The 18,110-nt window shown below is 48.2% G+C and overlaps 2 pseudogenes; both read right to left on the reverse strand.

The window, feature by feature from the left end:
* Positions 1–9,548: 9,548 nt before the first annotated feature.
* On the reverse strand, positions 9,549–11,139 carry LOC136524577 (large ribosomal subunit protein uL16z-like; annotated as a pseudogene).
* A 55-nt stretch (positions 11,140–11,194) lies between these two features.
* LOC136521786 (protein WVD2-like 5) lies at positions 11,195–15,477 on the reverse strand (annotated as a pseudogene).
* Positions 15,478–18,110: the final 2,633 nt, after the last annotated feature.

Below are 18,110 nucleotides of genomic sequence, written 5' to 3' on the forward strand. Positions count from 1 at the left end.
ACAAACAGTTCATCCATTGCTCTCCATTCACCTATCAGCTTGTACAGGATTTGATTGCCTATCAGCCTATGTGAGATTGTAGCTTTTCGGCGCTCGTTGGTTTTAGCTAGGACTTATCAGCCACTCACAACAAACCAGCACTAGTCGGACTTATCAGTCCAGAAACCAACAAGCGAACAGGCTGTTTAACTACATATTAGTGGTCAATCTCAAAAACAACAAATTAGCTGGCCTTACCTTGAGGGAAGGCCGATGCCAACCAGGGGACAGGCTTCGTGCTACTGCAGCGAATATCTGGGCGGAAGCTTAGCGATGGTGGTGACTTCGGCGATTTCGTGTGGCCAGAGGGGGCAGGGGCGCAATCCACGTCCTCCTCTGTCGGCGTGGAGAGAGGAAGGGGAACCGTGTGTTTAGGACCTCATCCACGGCACAAGTGCCTTTGAGGGCTCCACTCCACCGTGAGCCCGACGTGGAGAAGAAGAGGATATCGGTTTCTTCGGTTTTCGGTTTTCGGTTTTGGCTTCGTTTTTTGCTTTCTGTGACTTTGGTTTTCGGTTTCGGTACGGTTTTGGAGCAAGAGAAACCGAGAAGCCGAGTAAACCGAGCAGAGCCTGGAGAGTCGCTGCTCTGCTCCTGCGTCGCACGTTGACGCGTCCACCCCACCATCGCCAGTCCAGCCCACTCGGCCCAACATGCCTCCACTCCCACCACACTCCGCAGTCCTGACCGGTGACGGCCCTATCCGCAAACCGCAAGCACTCGCTCCCGTAGGCGGTAGGCCGCAGCTGTGCCGCACTGGCCCCAAACCTAACCCTATCCCGGCGCGAGCGAGGGCCGAGGGCTGTGGCGGAGCGACGGCGCTAGTGCGAGCGCGAGGTCGCGGCGGCGGCAGCGCGACCGCGAGGCGGGCTCGGGCGCTTCGGGACTTCGGCGGCGCGAGCGCGACCGCGACCGCGAGACAGGTAGCGATTCGGCGAGCGTCGAGCAGGGTGGCGCAGCGCTCCCGCGCGTGGCGGGGCCGGTGCGGCGAGCGACGGCCGACACAGGCTTTCTACGAGCCCGGCGGATCTGTTCTTCCCCGTTCCCTTTCGATTTTTCTTCCCCGTTCTGGCATTTTCACTTCGATTTTTTCTTCTGTGCTAGCTTCCGAACCGATATAACTGTAACCGAACTCGTCGGTTTTTAATTCGAACATCGGTTGCTGATATCTAGAAACCGAAGTTTTTTTTTAACAAACCGAACCGATTTGTCGGTTAAAACCGAATGCCCAGCCTGACCCACCCAAGGCGCAATCAGTGGCAGACACCGTCTGTTCGGATGGCGTAAATGATCGTGGATTATTGTTTGAGGGAGAGAAGAAAAACACTATTTCAGCCGATTGTTTACGACCCAACAAACCGGCTGCGACTCGTCCCGATGCACGTGCGGCCTCCTGACTATCGACGCCACCCACCGCGCGGACGTGGCAACTTGGGTCACGCCGCCAATCCAGCGCCACCGCCGCCGGCCATTGGACACCGCTTCTCCCTCCCTTTGGTGGCCACGGGCCCATGGTGCCAGGCCCCAATGACCACCGCAGTCTGTGGCACCGCTGCGGGTCGTCGGATGCTGCCTCTCGGCTAACAGAGGTCTAGTCGGCCGAGAGCCTAGCCCGCACTCAGCTCTGTCAGGTCTTGTTTACTTCCTCAAAAAAAAATTTACACCATATCCCATCGAAGGCTTAGAACATATACATAAAATATTAAATACTTCGTATAGACTAAAAAATAATTAATTGTACAGATTGTGACCACTTTACGAGACGAATTTTTTAACCCTAGTTAGTCCATGATTTGATAATAAATTACTACAGTACATATGCGCTAATGACGGATTGATTAGGTTTAATAAATTCGTCTCGCGGTTTACGAACAGATTCTGTAATTTGTTTTTTATTAGTATCCGAACACCCCATGCGATACTTCTATATAACACCTGATATGACACCTCAAAACTTTACACACACGAACTAAACAAGGCCTAGACTGTCTTGAATCTAGGTTAAGTGGTCAAGTCATTCTAGATTTTTGGTATTTCTTTATTCTCAGGGACAGATCTGGGCCTAAAGCCTTTAGGGCTAGGCCCCAGTTGTGTCCTAGTAACATTTACTAATACTTGTAGTATTGGCCAACGAAGATAGGCTCAAAAGCAATCAGTGGGCAGGCAGAGCCTCCTGAAGTCGCGAGTCCACGACTCGTCCCGATGCCTCCCGATTCCGCCGCGTCTCCGCCATGCCCGTTTGGCCTCCTGAGTCCCAGGCTCTCGACGTGCGGACGCGGCGACGTGAGTCACGCCGCCAGTTCAGTGCCACTGCCACTGCCACTGGCCCCCGGATCGGACGCCGCTTCTCCCTCTCTTTGGTGGCCTCCCTGGCCACGAGCTCACGATGCTAGGCGCCAGCGACTACCGCGGTCTAGGGCACCACTACCGGCAACCGGATGCCGCCTCTCAGCTAACCGAGGTCTAGTCGGTCGAGAGCCTGGCCCTCCCTCGCTTTGTCGGTCAGTCTGGAATCTAGGTTAAGTGGTCAACACATTGTCGATTTCTTTTTTTTTTCTTCGAAAGACACATTGTCAATTTCTGGTATCTCTTTATTCTCTAATACTCTATTCCGTTATAGATATGTAGATCAATAGTCATGTGGACAGTAGATTGTAGTCTCGTAGAATGTATGCTATCAATTTTTCTATTTAATATTTTGATTTGATTGATCATTAATCTAAATATTACAAATTGTTAAGAATAAAGAGAACCAAAACTTCTCGTGTTGACGTCACACAACCACGTCTAGTTCAAGAACCATAAACATCTCAGTCTCCAACTCCAGAAATAACTAAACCTCCACCTCCATCTCTACGTCAAGAACAAGAAATAGTTGGAACTAGAGCAATAAACAATTGGAACTAGAGCTAGTACGTGTTGCACAAGAAGAACTAGAAGTAGTATTCCTACCATATAGTTGAGCCAGACTCCTCCACTTGACCGCACTGAGGATGGTAAGATTCCAATCATATGCGAATGCAAAACGAAGGGTGGAGACCCGCTGAAGTGCAAAACGAAGGCTGGAGACACAACAGGAAACGGCTAATTTGCCGGGAGCAAAAAAATTTGCCGGGTGCTTTTATCGGGCACCCGGCAAAGGAATTCTTTGCCGGGTGCCAGGCCTGGCGGCACCCGGCAAAGAAAGGTCTCCGGCAAAGCAGCCTTTGCCGGGTGCCGGCCACTCGGCAAAATATGGCCGCCGGCAAAGGTGGCCGGCTTGACGGCGGCTAGCTGCCGTCAGCCTTTGCCGGGTGCCACACCGTTAGGCACCCGGCAAAGAATTTTTGTATTTTTTTTAAATTTCTTTGCCGGGTGCCCCATGACCTGGCACCCGGCAAAGGCTTCTTTGCCGGGTGCCCGGGGTGGCACCCGGCAAAAAAATTTTTTTGTTTTTTTACCCTATTTTTTTGTGGGGACTTCCTACAGTAAATATATCCCTATTTCAAAATTTGGGACAATTATGAGTTTTTTAACTATATTTCCTTAATTTTTTCCGTTTCATTGAATTTTTCCGACTATTCCAAATTTGAACTGCAGGTACATGAAATAATGGAATTTGGTCATTCAAAAAATAGTATTCATGATATTTAGGCTATGTCGAGGCCGTATGCAGGAAGTGGCATGAAATGTCGCGCATCATGTTGTCGTAACATGACGATGTACTCGCGGGGGAAGTTTATTTAAATTATATAAAATCCAAACGATGTCCGAAAATCACGAAACTTGTCGATGTGTCTTGTTATCACATGTGGAGGCCCTGGTAAAAAATTGAGAAAGTTTCAAGCAAGTTGCGACGTCGGCTGCCTAAAACCCAGACATCTATTTAAAAAAAAATAAAAAAATTTCTTTGCCGGGTGCCGTCGTCACCTGGCACCCGGCAAAGGCCCATGACTAAAAAGGCCGGCCCATGTCCCAACCCTAACCTATTCCAGCAGACGGTTCGACCCCGCCGCCGCGCTCCGCCGCCGCCCTCGTGCTCCGCCGCGCCGGCGCCTTGCTCTGCCGCCCAGTCTCGGCGATCCCGCGGCGCCGGCACCGGCGGCCCAGCGCCCGCGCGAGCCGCGCCCAACGCCCGGCGGCCGACCGGCGCTCCCGCCCGGATCCGGCGGCCCCGCGGCCACGGCCCCGCCCCGACAACCCCGACGGTGCTCGGCCCGGCCGGCGCTCGGCCGGCGTTCCTGCCTGGCCCCGGCGCCCCAGCCTCGTCGACCGCGGTGGCCACGTGGCCCCACCTCGCCGGCCATCCCCGACGAGGCCGGCTGCCCGTGGTCCGGCCGCCGGGCTCCTCCCGCCATCGGCCAGCAGTAGAGGAGGTAGGTGGAAGAAGGGAGGAGGAAGGAAGAAGAAGAAAAAGAAGGGGGAGGAGGAAGAGGAAAAAAGAGAAGGGGAGGAGGAAGAAGAGGAAGAAAGAGAAGGGGGAGAAGGAAGAAGAGGAAGGTGCCGACCTGACCGCCCGTCGATCCCCGCGCCGTTCCGACCGGCCGTTGATCCTCGCGCTGCTGCGGTCATCCCCGCCGTCGTCGCCGGCCCTCGCTCTTGCCGTTCTTGCCGCCAAGGTAAGCCCTACCCTTGTAGTGTTAGTAGTAGTAGTAGTTAGTAGTGTTAGTAGTAGTTAGTTGTAGTGTTAGTAGTAGTAGTTAGTAGTTTTAGTTGTAGTGTTAGTTGTAGTAGTTAGTAGTGTTAGTTGTAGGGTTAGTAAATAGTAGTAGTTAGTAAGTAGTAGTGGTTAGTAGTAGTAGTTGTTAATAGTTAAGTAGTTCTTACTATTAGCATTGTTAGTAGTTAAGTAGTTGTTAGTAGTAGTTGTAGGGTTAGTAGTAATTGTTGTTGTACTACTTCAATACTTTCATGTGCATGGAAAGAGAACTAAAGTACATGGCTCCTCTTGATATATTGGTGGTTGTTGGCCTTCGTGTCCATGTTTGGTATATATGTGGTTGTTGGCCTTCGTGCCATGTTTGGTATATATGTGGTTGTTGGCCTTCGTGCCATGTTTTTTGTAGGTTTTGGGAACCTCCCCGTGCAGGGGAGGTGCTGCCGAAATTTTGAGTCGACACTAACCATTTTTGCCCTTCTTTGCAGGAGGAGGACCCGTGGGAGGGACTCGGCGACCTCGATCGTCTTCGTCGGCGCTGCGGGTCTTCCTGCACCGCGTCGACTCGCCACTGCACCGACTCTCCACCGCCCCGCTACCCGGACCTCACCGCCACCCTAGGTATAACCCCTCTATCCGTATGTGGTCTTTGGTCACGTAACCTAGTTAGGTGTCTCCCGTTCGAAAGAGATACGGTCGGAGATATGCGGACCTTTGCATATCTGCGACCGTATCTATTTCGGATTGTCCACGCTTTTTGGACAGCCCGCGGATGCGTAGTTGAGGTTAGTTTTCATGCTCCGCTCCGGTTCGAGACGGTGTTTCGGCATCACCTCTCCGTTGTTCTCTGGATACACACTCTCCCTTGCAGGACGTGTATCGGGAGAACGACGGGGAGGTGCTGCCGAAATTCCGTCTCGGATAGGAGCGGAGCATGGAAACTAACCTCATCTACACATCCGCGGGTGGGATTAGGACCTATCCTCACCTATTAGAGAGTGGGGACACCGAGGTGGCCGAGCGGGAAAGACAAGCCGAGCGGGAGAGACAGGCCAAGCAGCTGGCGGAGATTACGATGTTCCTGCAGAACTTTGGGCAAGTGAACGGTGTACCTGTGCCGATGTTTGCTCCAGCGCCGCCGCCAGTTGTAGTTAGTCCAGTGAGTATGAATCCATATTGCTTCGACTAGTGCTTTCATTAGATGACCCACTCTAAGTGCCTGAATCTCTTGTCCTTTATGCAGCCTTCGTCGGCGGGTTCGAATAACCCATCTCAGGCGCAAGCAAGCGGTGCCGTTCACCAGGCACTCAGTTTCCTCCCCACCTTTAGTTTGCATCTCTTTTTCACCGCTTGATGGACATGTGATGCACTGTGATCCACTATCGACTTGTTTCGATGGTAATTGGACCTATTATGTTTGTGATGTCGTGTATGTGAGGTATTGTATTCGCGATGTGATATATATGTGTGGGATTGAGTTTGTGATGAGATGGATGTGATATATATGTGCTATATTGTCTTTGTGATGCTTCAGATGTGGTATATATCTTTCATATGCTGTGTTTGTGATTATAGAATCAAAAAACAAAATAAAAAAATTAATTTTTGAGGCTTTGCCGGGTGCCCTGGCCCTGGCACTCGGCAAAGCTGGGAATTCCAGAATTCCCAGCTTTGCCGAGTGCCAGGGCCAGGGCACCCGACAAAGTTTTTAAAAAAAAAAATTCTTTGCCGGGTGCCCCATGACCTGGCACCCGGCAAAGAAATTACGAAAAAAAATAAAAACTCTTTGCCTGGTGCCCCTGTGGTGCGACACCCGGCAAAGAAATTATAAAAAAAATAAAAAATCTTTGCCGGGTGCCTCCCGGCACGGCACCCGGCAAAGAAAATTTGAAAAAAAAAAATCTTTGCCGGGTGCCTCTGACATGGCACCCGGCAAAGCAAGGGATGACGGAGCCGGCGCCGTAACGACCACTTTTCTTTGCCGGGTGCCGGGTTATAAAAAGCACTCGGCAAAGAAATCTTTGCCGACTAACTTTTTGCCGGGGGCTCTTTGCCGAGTGCTGCACCCGGCAAAGGCTTTGCCGAGTGCAAAGTAGCCAAGCACCCGGCAAAGCGCCTGAATCCAGTAGTGAGACTTGCTGAAGTGCAAAACGTTGATCTAAAAGACAGGGTTTCCAGAGTTTTTAAAGTGTGAGGGGGGCACCCCTAGTTCCGCCACTGGTCACCTCTGCATGTGAGTACTAATGTACCAATGGATCTAGCATGACCAAGATACCCTCAGATATATATAGCAAATAAAGGGAAACAGCCAGAACTTTGTAAAAAACTAGTGTCACCAGGACCATAGACCTTGCCAAGGAATCCTCATGATCGTATTTACCGTAACGCTGGAGTAAAACCATTTAGTATTCATCTAAGCCAACACACATGTATTTTATACTTTCAAGATGCTATTTTAACGAAGTAAAATATATCTGACACGATTTCCTCTCTATTTTACCAAACGCCAGAGTAAACCACAGTGAGCGGCCATCCTTGACTTTCCAAATAGCCAATTTGCTACACCGTCCAATCAGTTTCAAGTGAAATTTTCAGAACTAGTAGTTGTGAAACTCATCGCATTTTACATACCACTAAACTGTGGCTACAGGAGCAATCGCTGAACAACCTCCAAACTACGGTGGAAGCCATGGCGCCCCCAAAGTTTGCAGAGGATGAAAAGAACAACTCACCATGCCAGTTCATTTTTTTGAAACGGCATTGTAAGATAGCAATAATATCCCAGCTTTCTATGACAGTTCATCAAATTAGACGGTCATAAGCACTCGATCAGATGGTCACAAGCGCTATCAGCAACTGGGTGAGACCTCTTGTCGGAGGCCAGCGTGAGAACCGCTGCCATGGCTTTCCCGCTTCGACGCTTCGTCGGGAGGCGGGGGGCCGTCCGTGGTTCGCTGGAGTCTGGAGACGGAACGGGAACCGTGGTGGGCCGACGGTGTCCTGGCCCGCGGCAGAGAGGTAGGGTAGTATTCATAAGGGTGTTACGGGGCCCGCAAGTCAGGAGAGGTGGCGGGGTTGGTCCGGCCCAGTTGGCCCAAAAAGCGTCCCACTTCCAACACGGATGCCGGTTGCGAGTGCGTACCGGTGCTGGATGGGGGATCCGCATCCGCAACGGAATCAACGGCGCGCGTGAAAAGAGGAAGGAGCGGATCGGAGTCCGGTGCAGAGAAGGAAAGGACCCAATAGCGTCTAGAGTTGCGGGGGCTATATATTGCGACCCCCTTCCTTCCCTGTACCAACACAAGACCGTAGCCGCCGCCGCGAGAGAGGCCATGGCGGAGGTGACGAGGGTGCTGGGGGAGATGCAGCTCGACACTGAGGGGGGGTTGGTGCCTGCGAGGGGCTCTGTTCCTCTCTACTCGAGGCGCCGCTCCAAGTTCGTGAAGGATGATTCGGCGGCCGTCGGCGCCACCAAGGCTGACCGCAAGATGGCGGTTGCGAGGAACAAGGACGTCGGCAGCTTCATCGGCGAGATCGGCGTCACCAAGGCTGAGCTGGCGAACAAGAAGGCGGCCGGGACAGGCATGGTGAAGGCGGCATCCTGGAGCGACTTCGGGACCTGCGGCACCAAGCCTGCAGCGGGGAACAAGACGGCGCCTGGGAGCGAGCCGGGGCCAAAGGAGGAGCGCAAGGCCGAGCCGGCGGTGGCTATGATCACGAAGGAGACGGTGCCCGACTCCTTCATCGACAGGATCAAGACACGTCCCTCGCCGAAGCTGCCTCCTCTCTCCCAAGAAGAAATCGAACTCTACTCCGAGTTCTTCCCCGAGGAACCCGAGGCCATAGCACTCCAGCTTGAAAACATCACCCGTTGCAATTACTTCGTGGACCTGGAGCAGGACTGCCTGAGGCAGCACGCGCAGAAGGGGTACGCCGAGGTGGGCGTCGACTTCACCAACGGTATCAAGCAGATCTTTATCCTTCCCCAGGAGTAGGTGGGCATCGTGAGGGAAGTGTGTGCATCCTACGAAAGTGAGTGCAGGGTTTCGTTTCGGTGGAGCAAGGTTGTCTAATTGTTATTAATTCGCCCCTGTTTAATTATTTATCATCTTTAGTACTGTACCGTCGATCTTTAGTACTGTTAAGATGTTGGCTATCAGTATGTGAAGATGTTGGCTATCAGTATGTGATGATGTTGGCTACTCGGATATCAGTATGTGATGTTCGTATTGGGTCTGCATTATTGATGATATGATATATTGGGTCTGCCTGTTCCTTTTTTTTTTAACATTGCATTCAACTTACACTGCCGATTCTAGTGTAGAAATTCTACAGAGCAAGCACAGCATAAGATGATTTTAGTGCTAGAAATTAGCACAGAAATCCAGTTCATCTGTGAAATGTTTGATAGTCGCGAAATTCTACAGAGCAAACACAGCGTAAGATGGTTTTAGTGCTAGAAATTCTAGAGAGCAAGCACAGAAATCCAGTTCATCTGTGAAATATTTGATTAGTAACAGGGCAGATCGAGCGCGATGGGACGCATATGCGGACCAGTGAAATGAGATTCCACAGCTATGGATCTATGTCGCCTTCGATCTTTCATGAATGTTGTAACTTTTTGAAATTGAAACAGAATGATAATGACATTCAAGGATAGATAAAACATGTCCACTGAAATGCGAGATGTATTGTTGTTGTGTTGACAACGATTACATAGCAAGGTTCAAACAATCTATTCTGAATATTTAACCACCATATGAAACTGGGCTAACTAAGCAAAATCTCTGGAGTTCTGTCTACGCAGCTGCACAAAGGCCAAAAGAACCCCCAAGCAGCTGCACAAAGGCCAAAAGATGAACCACCAAGCAGCTGCACACAAAGGCCAAACGATGAACTAGTATTATAAAATAAGATAGGCCAGTTATAAACAAGCCCATAAGCCGAAAGGGCATACTCCGTACATTGGAATTACATCAAACAGTACAAAATTATTCAAGATCAGTTCTTGACATGTGAAGCATATGATGCTTAAACAGGGACACAAATAAATGAGCAACTGGAAAACCTTTTCACCATCAGGTGTGAGTGCGATTCTACCCTCTCTTGTACTCGAGATGCTCAGCGCGGGTGAACTTGGTGAAGCCACTGAAAAAACAAGGCAATGAACCAAACAAGTCAGACTCAGACCATTCATCGATGCTGTGACATGGGTTCAACAGCAAAGCATCTTCATTCCCACATACCACTTTCTGCTCTGAATGATCTTTTGGCAGCCAGGGAACTTGAACTTGGCACGGCGAAGGGCTTCTTCAGCGTTATTAGCATTGCTTTCCTTGCAGCGCACAGAAAGTAGGACCTGACCAATGTCCACACGAGCACAGGTACCCTGGGGCTTGCCAAAAGCACCCCTCATTCCAGTCTGGAGCCGATCAGCTCTGGCACATGAAAGCATCTTGTTGATACGAAGGGCATGGAACCGATGGACCCTGACCATCAGGAGGAAGGCATCCTTTCCAGCACTCTTGGTCATGCACTTGTTGCAAGCAATGTGGGCAGCCTCAAGAGTCTCACTAGAAACATTCTCCTCCCAACTCACCAGGTGGACACAGAAGGGGAACTCATCCACTCCATTCTTCATCCCAATCATAGATCCTGATCTTGGGGTCAGGGACACCACGGCAGTACCTGGACTTTGGGTATGGCTTGCTCTTGATCTGGCAGTAGCTTCTTGCTGGTCCTGGTCAGAGAGATAACAAAGGACCTAGTTATAACCAATGTGCAGAAAATGACATTGAAGCATAGCATATCATTAGAAACACAAGTGCAGACAAGGAAAATAAAGCACACACAGACACCTTATCCTCTACATCATTATTTCATTATATAGGTGCAAACTCCACACAAATCAGAACTAGAACTTCAACCTCGAAAACCATTTTTTAATGATTCAGTGCAACTAACACATAGTCCTTCTAATTCTATCAAAACAAATCCTGTGGACCATGATACAGATACTCAATCAAGTGACATCATTGCTCAGGTTTAGGGAGAGACAAAATTAGTCCATAATTCATGCAAGATGGTCACAGAGGGCCGATTCACTGTAAACAGAACTCACACATCACACAAAATGAAAGCCAAGCCAATAAGATATAAATAGACTATTCAGTGCTCTTAACATAATAAAGTTATAGTATAAAACACGCTCTACTCCTTATTAGATGTCCACAGAAAGGGAATTATTTTGCTTGTAATAACAAAGGCATCCACTAAAACAGAATGGAAACAGACCATAAAAATCAGAGACCAAGCATTCAATGTTTTAGACAAGAAGATGTAGCTCCGAATCAGCGACCCTAGTACAGACAAACAGGCCGCACCAAATCACAGAGCTTTGCAAAATCGTGTACATATTTGTACTAGGACGGCAAGGAAATTGACTCACCCTGGAGATAGGACATGATAATATGAAATTCTGCCAACTACAAACACCTCGTATGTCAATAGAAACTAAGAAAAACAATACAAGGGGTCATTTGCCATTCTTCAAACTCCTGGTGATGAGACTAATTTTAGTACATAATACCAGCCAGCAGTTTACTGCAGCAGTAGCAAAATGTGATAAAGGAAGCTGAGGCACAGCTCTCTCCTTTCATAGGAGTCGGCTTGATAGGTTCCTACGCGCTGAGTCCAGGTTCATCAGGTGTAACTTGAGCGCGGATTGGCTCTCGAACAAGACCCGTCGACGATGAATTGTTTTCTAGCTCTTCTGTAGAGGAAACAGATGCTGCAATGTCAACTTTCATTGTTTGCTCTGAAGGCAATTTAGGGAGAGATTTCCGTTGGGGCTTCTTCACTGCATTTGCAGCAGGTACTTTCTCGACACCATTTTGGGAGACCCTTTCATCGAGACTCAGTTGAGCTGAACGAGCTGGAGGATTTGAATTTCCTTCGGTCCCTCCTGAGGATGTGTTCTTGGAGCGACCAAGCTTTGGTGATCTAGCTCTTGTTGTAGGGATCTAAGATCAACAGAAAATAATATTGGGAGCCATAACCTTTATACCTAGTGGCAAGCAGCTGGGTAAGAAATTTTTAAGTGTGACATAGCTGTTATTGGAAATTCAAAAGCAACAATCCAATGAAAACAAGACCAAACTAGGCTTTGGGAGCCTTCAAATTTATTGTTTTCTTATTCATATAGCTGCTAACTCCAGCAAAATATGGATTATGGACTTGCAATGAATTTAGCATAGAACTATTAATTAGATTGCAAACCTAACAATACAACAAATGCCCCAACTAAAGACAAGAATAGCATGACCATGGGGGTAATCGTTCATTTTATCCATAAGCTATGAATTAAGAACCTTGTTTACAACTGTACAAGTTACAGAAAATTCAGGTGCACAAAGTGCATGATAAATCTTAAATATTGTATAGGCAAAAGACTGTAATTGGATTTAGCTATTACAAAATGTGATATGTTATATTTGAGTACAAGACTGCAAAGCTCTTTTGCTGTATGACTCAATAGAGTAAAATTTTGTAGCTACAACAAAACAAAAAACTCCTTTTATTAGCTATTTAGCTTGTTAAAAAATATTATACCAAGATTAAGGTTTTCAGTTCAACATGATGGTAAACTGAATTAAAGAACTATTGCATTTTTATAAGTCATGTTAAAACTTAGGCAACATATCAGGTGCAAACCAACCAACCTGTGCAAACTTGGAAACTACCAATCAGGACCACTAGATGTTGATCCAATGGATGAGGTGAGGGGGCTTAAGCGCAAAAAAAAAAAGGCCGGCGGGTGGGGGGCTTAAGCGCAAAAAAATCCCACCTCTCACCCCATCCATTGAATCAGCATCTAGTGGTCCTGATTGGTAGTTTCCAAGTTTACACAGGTTGATTGGTTTGCAACTGATACGTTGCCTAAAACTTAACAGGCAGAAACTTGAAGGATGATTATTTGATTAATATAATCTTTTCAAGTTGAATTGTAATGCAGATAATTTTTTCCCCTTAGCAGTAAACTGAGATATTTTGTGATTTAGATATAGCATATATCTGCAGCCCGCAATTCAATGGAGGAGAATAGGAAGAAGAAACTAAGCCATAAGTAAGGGGGGGGGGGGGGGGGGGGGGGACAATTACCTTCTTCAACTCAACCTTGGGGGGAGGTGGTTCCTTATAAAAGCTGGGCATTGGTGTTGCCTTGAAATTTAAACTCTTTCTCAGCATTTTGAGTTCAGCTTCTTCAGTTTCCTGCACAGAAGTAACAAATGGATAAAGTCAACATTATAATCAATGTCGCAACGAGCATTATCACTTCCATAGTAATATGAAAATAGAATAAGGGCACAAACCTTTGATTTTGCCTGCAAGTTCCTTTTCTCCAGTTCCTGTGCATGAATCTTCTCCTCGAGCGTTGAGTAGAACTATATCATTGCAGAACAGTGTAAGCAAAGAAATGATGCCCATATGTTCTTAAACTAAAACCAGTGCTAAGTTATCTACAGTGAGTTACCTCTCTTCTTTTTTCAGTTCTCTCATCACACTTAAAACTAAATCCATATGATGGAGTGCTGCCAACCCTTTGAGGTTTCACACTTTCATTTGATTCTTCTTCAATATCCTTTTTGACAGAATGCTGGTTTGATGCCTTCTGAGTTTTGTTCTTCTCTCTGGATTGGAATGAAGCACATGATATTGCAAGAAACTCTTTTATACCTAAGTGCGCTAGGTAAGAGAATAAATTTACGGAGAAAAAAGTATAGGGTATGACTTGGTTGGAAACATATATATATGTAGCAAGACTTGGTTTCACAGCGCAGTTTCAATTATCACAAGATGGAAGTCAAAGCAAACAGTAGTTTCCATAATGGTAAAATGCACAGACAATAATAAATGTTCAAATAAACAAGATGATCCCAAGGGGGAAAAACTCCTTTGCATATTTGACGGAACGAACACTTCAAAAAACTCATTAAATCATGCTATACTCTTATGCTACCAAAAAAATCTAGCAAACATAGTTGTACCAATAATTCATAGCATTTTCACACTCAAGGTAATGTGGGTAATTAAAACACTCATCCAACCTAGGAAAAAACTAGTGGTCTTTTTAATTAAGAAATAGGCACCCAAATTCGTCCCGACGAGGACTTGACTTAGGTGGTCTGAGCGTACGTCCACATCAACCAACTGAGCTAGGATCAGTGTTTCAAAGACGTCGCCTAGGCGTCCAGGCGTACCCAGCTCGCCTTGTGAAACAGTGGCGCCTTGTCGCCGGCGTCCAGGCGGACCCAACATTCACCTGGACCCTTAGTCGCCTTTTAAACACTGGCTAGGATCAGTTCCTCACAATCTGAGAAGTTAGTAGGCCTGGCTTAATTGGATGCTTAGAGCGCTGATTTTAAGTTGAGAAACAGAAACCATGAAGCAACACGGAATCACAAAGTGCAAAACGAAGAACCAAAACAGCTTACTTTGAGTCCTCAAGTGATGGGCTCTCCTTGGCAACTGGACGGAAACTGCTCTTTTCGTCCTTCTAATGAAATCACCAACAACAAAAATGTATAAGGTTCAAACTTCAAACGGCAAGGCACATAAACATTCCTAGAAGTAATATAGTAGCAATCATGCATATCACTATAAGCACTATAAAAATATAGATGGGCACATCGTAACTCATAAGCTATAACAAAAGTTTAACTTACTTTCTTACTGGCACCAGCATCACCATTGCTTGAAGAGCTATCAACTAGATCTGGATCAGAAACCCGTGCAAGCTTTAGGATAAGGACTGGGAGAGCTTTTCCTAGCTTGACTCTTATCCCCGCCTCGAGGGCTCTGTCGCTGAGATTTAGTAACAACCTTCAGTGAATGGCCTAGAACACATGAAAATGCCAGAAAACACGTGACTGTCAGCGGACCACTGATTGAAGTCACCAGAACTGGCAATGTGTGAACGTGAAAACCTTACCTCAGGAACTCGGGGCTTTATGTCCTGGGATTGCGAGGTGGCTTCCATTTCCACTTCTTCAGATGGGTTGATCACCTCGCTCCTGCCCGAATGCACTCCATCAGCCAGCACGTCGTGCTCTTCTGCGTGGCCCTCTACACTATCACTGGGCGTCAACTTCCCCTTGGCCCCATTGTCAATTCCCACTGCACCAATAGCATAAGTAACCTCCGTATTCGCATCCATGTTACGCTACCGTCTCAGGATTTCTTTAGGCCAGATTAAAAAGAGAACTCCCAAGCCACTAGCTTGCACAAGCTATCCGCAATCACCGCAGGATCATGCTATGCCGGTCAGCAAATGAATTCGCATCAAACTAGACTGAATGCAGAGAAAGAAACATTTGGTTTCAGCGCTCACGGCAAAGCTGAGATTTGCAGAATAACACGAGCAGTCCATCCAAGAAAGCAAGGGCGTCCTTACCTGCGAGAGAAGGAATCAGCTCCTCAGCCCCTGGCGGATCCGATCTCCGCTCCACCCCAGCGGCGCCCAGTGGGGACGAAGACGGCGAAGAATCCAACCGGAGGGGTAAGGCAGGCGCGGTCTCGGTCAAAGGACACCTGGATCTGGATCGAGCCGTGGCTCTTGAGCGCATGAAAGGAAATGGTAAGGGAAAGGTGAATGCGGGAGAGCAGCGACGGTGGCGAGAGACTCCGGCGGTGGCGGTGGCGGCGGTAGGGCGTGACGGCGGGAGGGATACAGCGGGGGCGTGCGTGGCTCGTGCTTTGTCTGGAGCCACTTTCTGCTATAGCACGAACGGATAGGTCAGCTCCTGTTTGCTGATAGAGTGATCTAAGATGTGATCAAAGATCTATACTCGGAGGACTTGGAGGAAGATGTGATGACGTGTCCAATAGTAAGAACACATAACTACAGAGAGCTCCGCTATAAAGATACGTGGTAAGATACTCGAATGATATAATTTGTTATCCATTTGGTATTAAGTATGTGTACTAAAACTGTCCAACTGCGTTTCTGAACCCAGGCGACACAATTGTTAAGGATGTCCAACGAAGCAGCGTTTCGGCTTTACGAGTCTAGAGGGTAGGGGCCAGGCGTTCTCGGGGCTTTTGTGGAGGTAAACATAAACTTATCCGTTCCAAAAATGTATCTTTAGTGTATATGCATTTGGAAAATACACTAACTTTAACGTCTATTTATGCAGAAGGTGAAGCGGAGCTGCAGGAAGCTAGCTCAGAAGCTGAGCTACATGGACACTCCTTGGGTGGAACCGACAGTCCCGGCGCGGTCGGGTGGCACGTCTTCTGGCTCTTTGAGGACACCAGCCGGCTCTTCTCAACCGGTGGCAGGTGCCACTTCCGCAGTGCGTACACCACCACATCATAGCGCCGGGAAAGACCCTGCAACCGAGGACGACGATGACGACGACGACGACCCCCCGGGCTTCCGCAGACAGCACCACCAGTGGGACAATTGGCCGTAGGACGAGATCGACATGTCTCAGCTAGGTGGTGCCCCACTTGGTACCTAAGGAGCCTCACAAGTAGTAACAAAGGTAGTTTCTTTAAATACGTAGGCTCCATGAACTAACGATCATAAAGATTATAAGTAATCGTGCATATCATATACTTACAGGGTACGAGCCGTACGCACCGGTAACGCGACCACACCGACGTTGGCTACACTCTCAATATGTTGCCAACAAATCCGAAGAGATAGAGGCATCCGAGGGATCCTTACACTCTGGGTCTTAGTTTGTTAGGTCGAACGAATATCGTCGTCCGAAACTTGCAGGGTTAGTTGGTTATGTTATGTCGAACCAATAAAATTGTTATGTGGCAGCTTGTCAACTTGCGCACGGACTTCATTTATTTGCTTCATATTCGTTTCAATGCGTCGCGGCAGCACTGCCGGCGAGATTAACTAGCAACTAGTTCGGGAACAGTGCAATTCTTGACCCCGATCCTCCCAAGCTTGGTCATCGCCGCCACGAAATCACCGAAGAAGGCATCCTGGTTGGACGCGCAGTAGTCGACCGTGCTACGCGACCTTATGTCGGACTAGCCTAGAGCACATGCTCGGAGCCCACCGGTGAGGGGTCAAGGAAGGCGAAGGCATTGGGGTCGGAGCTGCAGGTGTCGTTCAGCTGCGACGCGAAGTCGGGGTCTATAGTCGCGTCGCTGCCAATCCTCACCGACAACGGCCGATCTTCTGTCTGTGTCCAGGTCCTACCGCGCCGTGGGCTATGGCGCGTCACTGCTGCGTCGTGGTCGGTGACACGGCAGACCCTGCCACGTCACCGGTCAGTAGTTCCGGTCGTCGCCACGTCAACCTCCCGCCGTGCCACCATGCATGGCGCGGCACAAACGTTTCGCTGTGCCCTGACAATAGGCGCGAAAGTGTTAGATTTAGAGAGAAAAAAATAATGTTAGATTTAAAATTAATTTAAAAAAATGTTAAAAATAAAATAAAAAAATCGATCTTGATCCCGTCCAGCTAGGGATGAAAACGGTACGGATATTTTCCGACTGTATTCGAAACCGAATCTGTTTAGAGGGGTTGAGATCTGTCCGTATCCGAGTCCGGATATCCAACATCCGATACCGTATCCGTATCCGAATACTCAAATCGCATATTTATGATGTCGATATCCAATCGTATTCTATCCGATATAGTTGACACTATCCGTATTCGAATCCAAATTCGAACAGAAATATAAAAATAAATATAATATCGGTGATATCCGTCCGTATCTGATCCGTTTTCATCTCTACGTCCAGCCACACCACGGCGCCACCGAGGGCCGAGCCCGAGACGCGCGCCAGCCCTTGTCCCGCCCGCCTGTCCGCTTCCTAGGCTTTCGTCTTTTCCTTTGGGAGGTCACGACCGCCATTGTTTACTGCTCCCGTCGCTAGTGCCCACCAGACAGCCTTCCGCCATGCACGCCGCCCGACGCCGCTCCTGCACTGGCATTGCTTAGGTTACGAAGCCCAAGGATCGGATCACAGATCCACAGCCGAGTTCAAACTTGAAAACCTGGCAGCAGTAGTAGCAATCGCGATCATGCTCTCCTGGTCCTCCACATTCCTTGAGGAGATTGTTTAAGGTGGTGTTTAAATTCATGTAGTAAAGTTTAGAACGTTATATTGGGTGTCATATCGTGGTGTTACATATCATGGTGTTATATGGAAGTGTTTGGATAGTAAAAATAAAACAAATTATAGAAGTCCTCAGTAATTTACGAGACAAATTTATTAAGCCTAATTAATCTGTCATTAGCGTATGTTTAATGTAGCACCACATCGTCAAACCGTGACTAAGGGCCTGTTTGGCAGGGCTCCTCTCCGGCTCCGGCTCTGGCTCCTCCAGAGGAGCCCTGCCAAACGTTTTTCTGGAGGAGCCATTTTTCAGCAGAGGAGCCAGAGCTGTTCCAAAACGGCTCTG

The sequence above is a fragment of the Miscanthus floridulus genome, chromosome 18 (genome assembly GCF_019320115.1).
Source record: "Miscanthus floridulus cultivar M001 chromosome 18, ASM1932011v1, whole genome shotgun sequence".
In the NCBI taxonomy this organism is placed as follows: domain Eukaryota; kingdom Viridiplantae; phylum Streptophyta; class Magnoliopsida; order Poales; family Poaceae; genus Miscanthus; species Miscanthus floridulus.